The 14,050-nt window shown below is 38.3% G+C and overlaps 1 protein-coding gene across 1 annotated transcript in view; it reads left to right on the forward strand.

Moving 5' to 3' along the window:
- Positions 1-14,050, forward strand: part of SLC35F1 (solute carrier family 35 member F1) — a 446,439-nt gene that overhangs the window by 21,800 nt on the left and 410,589 nt on the right. The window lies entirely within an intron of this gene.

Raw genomic sequence — 14,050 nt, forward strand, 5'->3', positions numbered from 1 at the left:
TTCATCTTGGTGAGCCCCACCGACAGTTTTCTGCAAGTTGCCTGACTTATTTTCACTGTGGATGTGGCCCATTTCTCTCTAAGCTTATGGTTGACTAATGGCTTAAAACTGGTCATGTTCGTTCTTTTCTGGTTCAGTCATTTTCTGGGCACATCATTTGATAATCTTTCCATTCTCAATTCATTCATATCACCCACCCATTTTTTTCACTTTGCAAGCAGATGTTATGTGTGAGGAGGGGATAATGGGATGGGAAGGAGCATGTCCAGGCTTCTTTGTAGTTCATTGTAGTTCACTCTGGATTTGTAAAGATAGCGGGGAGGACTAGAATTGCCGGCACAGAGGTATTTGGCCCTGTTCTGTACAGTACAGACCAATGTAAAGATTGGTCTGTACTGTAGCCACTATTGCTTAAGTATTATTGTCCATTTTTGAGAAACTATGAATGAAGAGGTATCTCCAGATAGAGGCAAGGAACTGCCTTTGTTTGTTTTTCACTATTGTTGCCTGATACCTTGCTGTGGTTTGAATGTTTGTGTCCCTCCAATATTTATTTTGGAACTTGAACCCAAAGGTGATGATTTTAAGAGGAGGCCCTTTGGGAGATATTTAGGTCATGAGTATTCTGTCCTTACACACTTAAAAAAGAGGCTCCCAAGAACTGCTAGGTCCATCCATCTCTTCTGCTATGTGAGGATGCAACATTTATCCCTTCTGCTCTCCCACTATGGGAGGACACAGCAAGAAGGCACCATCTTGGGAGCAGAGAGCAGCCCTCACAAGTCTTCAGATCTGTCAGTTACCTCAGTCTTGGACTTTGCAGCTTCCAAAACTGTGAGAAATAGATTTCTATTATTTTTATAACTTACCCAGTCTGTGGTATTTGGTTATAGCATTAGGCATAGCCTAAGATGTACATTTCACTTTTTTTTTTTTTTTTTTACTTTTATCTCTGTTTGATAGAGAAAGTAACCAAGCACACAAAGTTTAGGATAACAAAGTAAGTAGTAGAGCTAAGATTTGAAAAGAAAGTTTGGCTTTAGCACCTGTTATCTAAGGTGGAAAGAAGTACCTTTTAAAGCCTCCGTGGTCTGTATGCAAACTAGTTACCATTCCATACCCGAATCTAAGATGAAAAATCTGAGATAAATTAAGTCTCAGACATTGAGACTTTTCTTCTGGGATGACCAAGGCATTTAAATCCTTCATTTCTAAACCACTTATTACTTTGTATTATAACTAGGGCTATCTAAACTGTATCTTTTCAAGAGTGATAAGAAGTATTCTGGAGTTGAAAAGACCAGGTAGGACTTTCAGAACTTGAAGTAACTTGAGGTTGAGCCTCATTTTCCTTTAGAGGTGATCCACAAATGTGATTTTTGGGAAGCTTTTGTGATCCAAGAGATACATGCACTCTTTGGGGTTCCGGGGCCAGGGAGGCAGCACTTGCCCATGGCCTGTGCTCTGTCCTTCACCTTTCCTGGCCTCCCTTCTGGACTTATCAGAAGGCTGCTCAGAAAACTAGTAATAACAAAACAGATTTCTTCTGTTGATTTTATGAAAGGTCTAAGGCCAAGCTCAAAACCTGTTTGACTTCTGCAAAATTTCTGTATGAAATTTTGGATTTCATAACTGGAAACTGCAGACTTTGGATGCTTGTGAAATATTAATGCTTATTGAGATATGTCACAAATGGGTACAGAATTTGTATCTTAATGATAATTCCTTTTATTCATTTTTTACTCCTGGTAATGTCTCTTGGACATACATACATTGTCAGCATTTACAAGCCTCATAAGCAGTAGAACCTCTAGAGTTGATCACCTCCCTACATTGACCACTGCCTTAAGTTGACCTAATTTTCATAGACTGGACATGTACCATACATATGTATCAGTAGTGTAGTGGGGCCTAGATCCTAACGTTGACCATCTCTGTATGTTGACCAATTTGTTACAGTCCCTTGGGTGGTCAATTGACAGAGATTCTACTGTATTTATATCTTAAAGGATTTCTCAGTGAATACCTCATTCTGCATTTAGACTCTTCTTGTTCTCTGCCTTCCAACAAAAGAGTAGCCCTATAAACCACTCCAAATTACATTGTTTTAGAGTAGCAAATTGTCTTAAAACATCAGCACACCCAAGGGACTTCCATTTTCTTTTCAGCCTTTTTTTGGAAGAAGGTATACCACACTCACAGTATTTCTGAGTAAGCATAAATGTCTTATGATGTGGCGGTTGCCATAGTGATTAATCACCTCCCAAAAAGAATAGTGGAGAATATAAATCTATGTAAATTACTCAGAACACTGGTTATATCTGCCCCATGAGCACCTTGGCTTATGAGAAATTTCTGGGGAAAAGGGACATTTTCCTCTTTTTTTGTTTCATGAGAAGAGGAATAGAGAAGTCTGCTTTTGTGTTTGGCTTGCCCAGGCCTCTCCCTTCCCACTGGTGAGTGCCAGAAGGTTGAGCAGCAGTGGGGCTGTCACTATAGTAGACAGAGAGGGCTCTTGTGATAGCAAATTGCAAAATTCCACAGGCATGTTGGAGTCCATCCCTTTATGAATATTCTGCATTGAGATTCTAATCCCCAGGGCACTTCCTGGGACCCCGGTGAGAATGCAGAGCTCAGCCCTCAGGGCTTTGGTGGAGGCTCTTCTGCTTGTCCTGACCTGTGACTTGTTTCACATTGAAATGGAATTTGCCACTGATTTCTATTCAATAGGAATAGCAAAAGTGGAAATTATTTTGAAGACTTAATCATTGAACAGAAGTCTGCTTAGACAGGTGAGGGAAATCCATGAACTACAGAAAAAGGGTTGCAAAGGGAGTGAGCAGCTAAAGATTTCAGAAAATTAAACTATATTGTGCAGTTGCTGTTTCATATCTAAGATAGATTCACCTTTTTAACTTCTTCTTGTAAATCAAAACCCCATAACTTTTAATCCTTTTAAAGAGAGTCTGTGTCCTTCAGAAATAAGGGAAGTGTGGATGGCATACAGAGTTGCTTTTGATTAAAAGGATTTCTTGCAGAAGGCTAATGGAAACAGGTTAACAGGGTGAAGGTGTTTTTAGCGAGGGTGAACGCAGCTAATCATATTAAGAAGATATTCTGGGTTAGTATTAGACAAATTTTGATAAGACAATGTCTGATTACTATTAAGGATATATTTTTAGATATACTTGATAGTCATATGTTTCATATACTGTATCTCACTTGCTAGAATGTATTTTTAAAAGTCACTTGTAAAGTGAATTCTCATCTCAGTAAATACAAAATTGCTTTGGGGGGAATTTTATTCTCAGGTATGAAATTCACAGTTCATTATTTTGGGGCCAATATTTGATTAAGAGTAGAGTAAAACAAACCATTGTATTTAATGGTTTCATTTAAATGAAAATGATTCTTCTCTGATGTTGTTGTACAAAAGAAATTTCAAGATATGAATTTTTTCCATGTTTGACTCAATAATAAGACACAGTGTTCAGTGTTTAACCTGACAGAGCCCTGTGGCATGAAAAAGAAGTCACTTAGTCACTGTCAAATAACTTAGGCATGAATTCTGCACCAAGGAAACTCTACCACTCTATTCCATGAGACCGATATTTACTCTCATACAGCCTGTACTTATTCTTGGATGAAATGACTTTTCTAATCCACATGGTAATATCAATTATACAGTTGATTTTTATTATTCTCAGTAGTTATGCTCTATAAAAGTTGATGTAAATTACTGAATTAGTAAATCCTGAATTAGTGAATACAGAACCATTACTTCTAGGGGAAATACAAGATAAGCTCCTTTGAGCTGGTGGTTACATTTTAGTCAACTTACAGTACATAATCTTTTAAAATATATATTTCTGTTTAATTTATAAGCATTGAACTCATGGTCAATAGTGCTATAACTCATTCCTGGAGGAAGCTTATCTAACATACGAATTTTCTCCATAAAGCGCATCAGAACCTTCTTGTACTTGGAAACTGGTCAAAACTTCAGTGCTATCCTTGGGTGCCATATTAAACAGTGAAATCACCAACAAACAGCAACAATAACAACAAAAAGTATGAGAAACATGGTGCTAAACAGGCCACAAAAAGGACACTTGTTTATAGTGTGAGAGCTGCAACAAGAAGGCAGAGAGTTGCTTTGTTTGACCTCCGCTGGGGATGTGCACACTGTGTGACTTAAGTTTTTGCCACTTTATATGTATACCCTTGAATGACTATGAAAATGGTGAAAGTCTTGGTTTTGGGGTTACACATAAATTTTAGCTAGTAGGTGAATTTGCAAATACAAAACCCACAAACAATGAAAGTCACTTTCTGTTTGTTCTCTTGAGTTCGTTTCTTCAGATGTTTGTGATTCTCTTTATTGAATGTGGTGCCCTCTCTCATGGGGTTGGCTCTCTTGAAGTATGTGACAATTCCTGTATGTGTTCATTATTATATTTGAGATTCCTTACTTGCTTACCTGTAAATAATGTTTCTGCTTTCTAGAATCTACCTCCTTGATGGAGAGGGAGGTAGATGTGCTGCCAGGCAGGGGTTCCGATGCTCCTTTTCTGGATACTGTCTTTCTGCTCCTTTTGGACACTGACAATCCAAGTCCCTCTCTAGTCTACTGTCCTCACATGCTACCTAGGCCCAGGGTCGATGCTGCTGCTGTAGCCGTTGGTTGGGCTGTGGAAGGTGGGAGGGTGAATCATTCACCAGCTAATTATTGGCTCGTTTTCCTTAGGACTCCTTTTCTGCTGCCTTGTTTGACATCCCCAGAGTTGCTCTCATCTTTGCCTCTGAATTCCTCTACACGTATCTGGGTTGTGATTTTTCCCATCAATATGATTCTGTCAGTCTTTCTTATTTTTGGAAACCCTCAACATTTTTGTTCATCCATTCCACCCAGTCTTATTTCCTAGCACTGTTGGGAATTTGCTCTTTTTAAAAACAGATTTTCTGGTATTTTTAGAAAATTGAAGTGGGAGTAGATAGGCAGAAAGACTGAGTCTGCCATTTTGATCTAATTCCCTACTATTTTAATTAGGAAAAAAATACAGTTCTTTGAAAAAAATTTTGTATTTTTATGATGCTCCTGAGAAAGGTGTCCCAATTCTGGATTTTAAGGCAGGATTTGCATGGAATCCTTTACTGATGGTTTATGGAGGCATCTATAAGAACAAAGAGGAGATTCTAATTTATTATTGTTATGGTTATATTTATTCTTATATGTATGATTTTTATCTTTATTAATGACATTTTCCTATGAACACCTTATGCACTCTTTTTTTTTTTTGTGGTTTTTGGCCGGGGCTGGGTTTGAACCTGCCACCTCCAGCATATGGGACCGGCACTCTACTCCTTGAGCCACAGGCGCCGCCCCACCTTTTGCAATCTTAACACATCTGTGTCATAATAATGGACGCCAGACACTTTATGACTCATTATCTCATTTAATTCATACAAAGATCCTATAATGTAGTGGTCGTCATTCTCATTTTGAGGATGAGGAAACAGGTCCACTGACTTTACTTGCCTGTGGGTTCTAATTAAGGTGAGGAGCTGGGATTGATCTGATAACTTGCTGACTCCAAATTCATCCATCTACCATACTCTTAGAGAGGATTGGTGCTCATTCCACATAATTAATTATTAGCTTTCTGCATGGGTGCTGCTACACATAAAAAAACAGGAAACTAAGCAAAGTGCTGTGGAAATTAGGTCTACATTGGAGGGACTGTGTGGTAAACACTGAAGCATATGCTATAGCCTTCTGTTATGGGGTTCTTCTTGATGTGAGAATGAATAACTGTTTAAACGTTCAACTTTCCAAAACAAATTAATGATCAATTTTGCATCATTATAAACCACTAAAAAATTCCTGCCCAGTTGAAGGCACGGCAATCAAACATTTATTTAAGGAAAATAATTCTGTTCTCCCTAGGTTTTTTCATTTGAATAAACAGCTCATAAATCAAGAAATACTGTACACAGCAGGCCTCTAGCTCAGAACAGCTCAAAAATTCTCCCAATATCTATGCTGTAAAAACAGAAGAATTACTTAATAATTGGATTTGTGTTGGAAAAATACTGCTACTTTTATTCATGGAGATGATGAGTACCTTGGGCAGAAGCAAGAACATCCCAGCTTCTAACATCTCCATTTTGAGCTGTTCAAACTCAAATTTGGGAATGTTCCCTGTAAATGTCAGGCTGAAGACCTCCATGCCTCAGCTTCTCCCGTTTCTGATGGATCTGATTTGAACAGAACAGTGAGATCAATACTGTTGTCTAATCCGCACCTCTTTCCTCATCTGCCACCTCACACCCATACTTCAGAGGCATAAAGTGCTTGCTCTGTGGGGGTGTCACGGAACCATTTCTAGAGACCAGTTCATTTACCTATAACATACAGTGACATAAAAATTAAATACAAGTATCCTGAAAATCAGGTGTAGGGCAACAGGCCTTAAAAAACCCTTAAGTTTCACATGGCTTCCCTAATTCTTCTCTTCTCCTCCCCTCCCCCCCCCCAGTGGTGATATGGACGACATGATTTATTCACATCCAAAGTGTTTTATCTCAGCCATGTGCTAGTTGTTAACCTGTTAGTCTAAGTCCTCTGAGAAACGTGGCATAGAAATAAATCTCACTGAATTTAAAGTGGATATGTGTCTCCACTAGAATAGAAAGGTCAACTTTCAGGATTTTGGTGAGTGCTACTCCCTGGATCATGTTGACATTAAACATAAAATCTCATTGTTCTAAACATGTTGACTTTGTTCCAATAGCAGCATTAATCTATCCTGGCAAACTTTGGGGTGTTGTCTTACAGGCCTCACAAGGTGAACAGGAGCCCCCGTTCTGTTTGCTCAAGGGAGCCACCACCCGCCAGCCTGCCCTGCCCTGCAGAGTGACATTTGGCTGGGCTCTGGGAGCAGATGCTGCTTGGTCATTAAGGCTTCTGAGCAGCTTCAACCTGCTCCTGATAGCTTGGCCACCTCTTGAGATGAGAAGTGGGAAGGAAGGAGTTTCTTCTGTTTTGGAATATGTAGCTAAGAAAGTCCTGGAGCAGGGGTTCTTGGGTCCAAACTGCGGCAGAGTTGAATGTGATGGCTTTGCCAAGTCACACATAGTTCTTTCCCTACCTGAGAGGTGTACACATCACAAGGTAGCTGTGTCTGAATGGACTTAAAATTACATCTGCTGCCCACCCTCAGGCCTCCAGGCTTGTTGTATTAGACAACTTCTGCCCCTAGAATGGATTTTCCTTTGCAGGCACTTCCCCGCTCCCCCTGACCTCCCACATCCTCTCTGAACCCGGGTTCCAGTCCTCTTCCTTCCAGCGTCCTACCAGATGTGTTGTCATACGCTTGAATTCTAAGTAGAGGTTTGATTCCAGGGTTCTGCAACCCCCTCAGCAAATCTTTCAGCCTGTATGTAAATCGGTGGATGCGAATAGGTACTTTTGAGAACAAGTATCACTTAGCTCTACTTCCCAGACAGATCTGAGTCTCACGTCAGCCCGGCCAAGAACTGCATGTAATTTTTGCATTTCTTTCTTTTTCCTCAGGTACTTGTTTTTCCTCTAATATTGTTATGTTTAAACAGCAAGTTAAAGTGTGCTAACATTTCCTGGGCATCCTCGATCTCAAACTTCCACAACCCTCAGTTCATCTTTGAAATTTTTTGATACTCATACTGAAGGTTGCTGAAAAGTTTCTGAGTCCGTTGGAATCCAAGTATTACCTTTGTCCTAATAGTTCCTTGAAAAGTAGCAGTTAGAATGGACCTAAAGGAATAAACTTGGAAAGATAACAAAAACACCCTACTGTGGAGTTTATGGAAGAAGAAAAAAAGGGAAGAGATGATTAAAAGTAATTAAAAAAAATTCTGCATATGTTCACATTACTTTCCTTTTTTACTTTGAAAGTAGGGGAATTCTCCTTTTAAATTAACACAGAGAGGCAGGACCACGCAAGCAGAGTGGAGATAAGTCATTGCATCGGTGTTGCCTTGGTAGGGCTGTCCGGGCTCTGCAGCCCTGAGGTCCTGCACAGCGTAAAAGGTAGGCTGGGTGAATGAACATGCCCAGCCCCACTAGCCCCGTGCTAGGCCAGGAGCAGCAGGGGGCGCTCTTTTAAGCCTGACTTTCTCCTGTGGGTTGGAGAGCCTCTGATGGCAATTACCCAAGACAATTTAACCAAGTAGGAGGGTGGGTAATGGCATGGAGACACTATTCAGGAAAACCATTTATCATTTCAAAATGAGTGCAGTGGGGGCGAGAAATGCATAAGGATAAAGAGCTGTGTTCTGTGCTCATTGCTTTTGATCCCTTATAAGTAGAATTGTTGAATACTCAGAAGAGAGAAAAAAAAGGGAGAGACCTCTATTAACTGTCAGGGGGAGGGGGGAATATTAGGTATTCTTCTGTTGACATGTTGGTGGAGGATGGAGCTTTCTTTTATAACTGAGGGTCATCTGAGATATTTCACCTACACCGTCTCCACTTGCTGCCTTTGTGCTTGCTTGCTTACTTATTTATTTACCTAGCTTTATTAAGGTTTAATTGACAAATTAAAAATGAAGCTTCCTCGTGATCCAGCAATCCCACCCCTAGGTACATATCCAAAGGAAATAAAATCCGTATCTCGAAGAGATGTCTGCACCCCGACGTTCACTGTAAGATTATTTCACAATAGCCAAGGTATGAAATCAACCTAAGTGTTCCATAACAGCTAAATGGAGAAAGAAGATAGGCTTTTAAAGATTCTTTTTTAGCACCTGTAAACTTTTATTAAAAATACAGTAATGGCGGGCGGCGCCTGTGGCTCAGTCGGTAAGGCGCAGGCCCCATATACCGAGGGTGGTGGGTTCAAACCCAGCCCCTGCTGAACTGCAACCAAAAAATAGCTGGGCGTTGTGGCGGGCGCCTGTAGTCCCAGCTACTCGGGAGGCTGAGGCAAGAAAATTGCTTAAGCCCAGGAGTTGGAGGTTGCTGTGAGCTGTGTGAGGCCACGGCACTCTACTGAGGGCCATAAGAGTGAGACTCTGTCTCTACAAAAAAAAAAAAAAAATACAGTAATGGCAACTTGCACTTGTGTTTGGTGCTCCAAGTTTGATCTCTGGTCGTGGTTTTTCTCCATGTTTGATATTTTTAGACATACCATCCACAAGTTGGTTATGGTGTTTACATTTGGTTTTAAGAACGTAATCATATCTTTCTGATTTATAAATTTCACATTAAAGGATTTCCTAATGCAAAATGAAAGCTCTAGTACCTCTTGAGAAAATTTATATTTAGAATGAATTATTTTTAGGCTTTTCTGCTTTAGATGAGAAAACATATTGGAAGGACTTTCTGCTATTTTTAAATATTTAGATGTAAATTAGTCTCACCACATTGTTTAACTTCAAGGTTAAAGCCCTTGAAGAATGAAAATAGTTATTTTCATTTCTATTCTGTTTCTATGATCAATGTAGAAAGGTTTACCGAGGAGGGGTCATATCCTTGATGAAACTGCAAAGTTAACCAGTAACAATAGCAAAACCAATAGCAATTACTATAACCACAACCTTTCAAGTAAACCAAGAATCTCAGCAACGTCGAGGGCAACTTATCTGGTTGTGACAGGCCTACTTTTATTCCTTCTTTTACACAATATTCTATTTGCCTTTGGAAATTATTGATATAGTTGCTGATAATGCAACACATTAGTTTTCAGGTAAGAAACAAATTTAGCATGCCTCTAGTGCCAGCTGTTCGGGAGGCTGAGGCAGGAGGATCACTTGAGCCTAGGAATTGAGGTTGCTGTAAGTTCTGATGATGTCATGGCCCTCATGCCCAGGTAACAAAGCGAGACCTTGTGTCTCAAAAAAAAAAAAAACAGAAAGAAATTTATTCCATGGAGTGAGTTGTTCAAGTACCACTGAAGATTTAAACCTCTATTTAAACGCTTTATGTATTTAATTATATTTCTTGTTTACTTGAAGTTTTTCTAAATGAAAACACATCATCCCCCCTCCTCCCCAAGCTGGGATTCCCCATCCATACCTGGAAAATATGGATAAAATTAACGTGAGTCAGTAGTTGTTGTTGATCACATAAGGGTTAGAAAAGCAACTTTCTTCTTCAACATCAGATATCATTTAGATAAAAGTTACCTTAAGTTTGAATATGTTTGTGTACCAAGAATACCTCTTTTGCAAGATCTGAAGCATCATCATGGGGAAAAAGTGGTAGAAAGGGCAAAAACATGCCTATTTTACCAAAATTATCATTTAATCCTCTCAACAACAATTAAAATAGCACATCTTTTTACAGACATTGTACTGGCTCAAGAGTGCCTCAGCCACTGACTTGAGACTACACAGCTAGGGGTGCACTGAGGGCTAGAATTTGAGTCTAGCTTATAACAAGGCACTCATTGTTGGATTTTGACCTAATTCTATTGTTGTTACAGAGTATAAATTATGTAAACACTGTGAGCTTAAATATTGTAAATGCCCAGGGAAAAGGAAAGGACAGAAAAATTTTTTGAATTTTGATTCAGGATGTTTTGAGTTTGAGAATGTTCATGACTCTGCGTTTAGGAATTTAAAATTTTAATACTTCACACTAATTAATTGTAGTCTTCTCTAGAAGTAACCTCCATTCTATACAGAGTAGTTAATTACATTTTTATGTCTATTTTTAATTTACTGAAATTAATTTCCTTAAACTACTTATATTTTTGTATAGTTTTCAAAACAATGATTTGTATATAATATAGAAGGTCCCAAAAAATGTATGCACATTTTAAGAAAGGAAAAAACTGCATGAAATTTTTAATACTGAAGTCACATTTGACTTCTGTAATTCCAAGAGGTGCTAAATGTGACTCTTATTCATTTTTTCACCTATATGTATTATTATAATTTTAATAATATAGTTTTTTCCTTTCTTAAAATGTATATGTATATTTTTTGGCATCATGTGTTTATTGTTCAACTCCCTGGCATGTATTAAAATGTTAATTATTATAGCTTGTCATTGAAGTTGGTATTTTATGAAGTCCAAACTTCTTGGTCAAATCTTGACCTGGTTACAGTTTTATCAGAAATATTTTTTTTTTTTTTTTTTTATTGCTGGGGATTCATTGAGGGTACAAGAAACCAGGTTACACTGATTGCATTTGTTAGGTAAAGTCCCTCTTATAATCGTGTCTTGCCCCCAAATATCAAGAAGATTTAATTCTTCCATCAGTGGTTAGCCATTGCCAATTGTGTGTTCTTTCTATTAAACCAACTTTTCCAAAATCAGTTTTGTAGTCATCATTGTCATCAAGATAACATGCGACGTTATTGTGAATTTTGTGTCACTTATTTTTACAAGTAATGCTTTACTTGTATATTCAAGTAATACAATTAACAAAATGAATTCACAGCTAATAGTTTTTATGAATTTCTTAGCCAAGTCATGAGAAAAATATGATCAATTTCTCTTAGTCCACAATATCCTTTGTCAATATACCATGCCAGTCTCAAATTCTTTCAATTCTACCACTGTCAATAGCCCAGTGCCTCTGAGATGACCTTTCCTGTCAGATGCACTGATATTGTTATTGATCCATTTTGGATTGGGTTTTGCAGATCTTGTTAATGGTTTTCTAAAATACACAGTGCTTTGTTCCAAATTCCATTTAAGCATAATGCATGTATCTCTAACCAGATTATTTGGTAGATCATTACTGCTGATTGATATTTCATGTTACCAGACCTGAAGGTAACAAAAAACTCATTTTCTGGACCAGTTTAAATGTGGTTGTATTTTTTTCTAGTATGTTAACTGCCAATATCTCCAATAAAGGCCTAGCTTGTATGTTGGAATTGAGGTAAGTGACACAATCATCTCCTCTGTGTGAGTAAGCTGTTTCTTTCTTAAACTCAATAAGCTGTTAACATTTTCTGCTATAACTTTCACTGGATTAAAAAAATTGAAAAATTTAATATCAGGGGAAAGCAGACAGATTGTATTAATGCTGCTTGTTAAGACTGTGGATTTTGATGTCAGTGTGAAATTTTGCATAAAGTTCTTACAGCTTGAAGCTTACTTACATCAACAGCAGATGAGAAATGATTAAAACTCTCTTGCAATGTAAATTACCTATATCTTTTCCAAAAGAGTTGGCTCTATTTTAAATGTTCTATGAAGGAGAAGTCTTTTCATTTGATTGTTGCAATGATGTGAAGACTTCTGGCCAGATGAAAACAAAATAAACGTCTTACATATTCTTAGGTCTGAAAATGTTCTTGAGCCTCAGTTTATGGCAAAACCCTTGATTTTGCTGGTCTTTGAAGAAGTTCCTAAAGCTTTAAATCATTTTTTGTCGTTATATCTGCCTTTAGTTGTTTTCCTTTTGCCTACTCTCACGTGTTCTGATAAGCATAAATCTGAATTAAAAATGATATTTTAAATGTTAGAAGCATCAGTTATGGGAGGCTGAACTGTGGCAACAACACTTCCATGAGAATGTTCTTCACTATCCACAGATCCACTGTCTTCATGGAGATGTGACATCTAGCTTTGCAAGTGTGAAAAATGCACTTTTATGGTTTCATTATTTTTGAAAAGCAGAATAAGTGGCCATGATAAGATAATTTTTTTGCAATTCTATTTGTTCTACATTTGTGCTTGCCATTAAAAACAAAATATGAACAATTATGGAGAATTGTGGCCAGGCACAGTGGCTCATTTGTATAATCCTAGCACTCTGGAAGACAGAGGTGGGAGTATCACTTGAGCTCCGAAGTTCAAGACCAGCCTGAACAACAGCAAGACCCCATCTTTACAACAAAATAGAAAAATTAGCCAGGTGTGGCATGCACCTGTGGTCTCAGCTATTCAGGAGGCTGAGGCAGGAGTATTACTTGAGTTCAGGAGTTTGAGGTTGATATGAGCTACAGTGATGCCGCAATACTCTAGCTGGGGCAACAGAGTGACACTCTGTGTCAGGGAAAAAAAAAATTAGAGAGAATTCTTCTTCTGCCTGTTCATTAACATTTTGCTTACTTTGGGCTATTTGTATACATCATTGGTAGTTAAGAGACCATTATTAAGGAAAAGATAAAGGATCTGGGTGCAAGGAAGGGATGAATCATTTCTAATTCAAAGTTGCAAAGTCAAAATATGCCACTTTGTTGCCAAACATAGTTAACATTCAGTTACGAGGCTCAATACCTCTGAGCTGCAATTAGAAAATGCTGTGGATAGCTTAAAAGTGGAAAATATAGTGAAAATATACTGAGTAAATTTATCACACTGAAAAGCTAGTTACTATTTTTGTTTTTACTTTCTAAAAAAAGGTTTTAACTTTGTTATTTGAGATCCACCGCTCCCAACACCCATCCACACATGCCTGCGCACGCACACACACACAAAATATATTCAAAATACAAACACATGATAAGTATTTGTTGATTTGTTTCAACTTACATTACTACCATCTTTATGGCCGCATCTGTTCTAGAGAGAGAATGCCTGCATACAAACAAGGGAAATTTAACTAAACTTTATAGGATTCCACTTTTAAAGAGTAATTTGTAAGCAGTTTTTGAGATGTGATTCTTATTTAGGTATGAAGCTATTCTTACTTCTAGTTTCAATGATGTTGTTTAAATCCAAGTGTTTTTTCTACGCTCCCAAATGGTCTGGTTTCTTGCAGAAATGTTGCTGGATCTGTCTTTGACAAGGTACAGCAGGTTGGAGGGTGAGAGGGCAGAGTGGGAAAATCCCTCTTGGCGGGGCACTTGGACAAGCTGCCAGGCTCCACCAGCCAGTGCTGTTCCCATCCATGGGGCATCTGGCAATGGTCCAGGCCCTCTCTAATGCTACCCAGTTTTAGCTGGATGCAGCAACCAACTCTCTTTGAGTCATTTAGGGATGAGTTGACGCTATTTGGAATGATGTACTACAACAGAGGGTATGTTTCTCTTTTTGGAAGGAAGGATTTTTCCCCACATATAGTCACAAATTTACTCCTCTTTACTCAGTATTTGGTATGGACAT

This window comes from Nycticebus coucang, chromosome 5, assembly GCF_027406575.1.
Source record: "Nycticebus coucang isolate mNycCou1 chromosome 5, mNycCou1.pri, whole genome shotgun sequence".
Taxonomy (NCBI): Eukaryota; Metazoa; Chordata; class Mammalia; order Primates; family Lorisidae; genus Nycticebus; species Nycticebus coucang.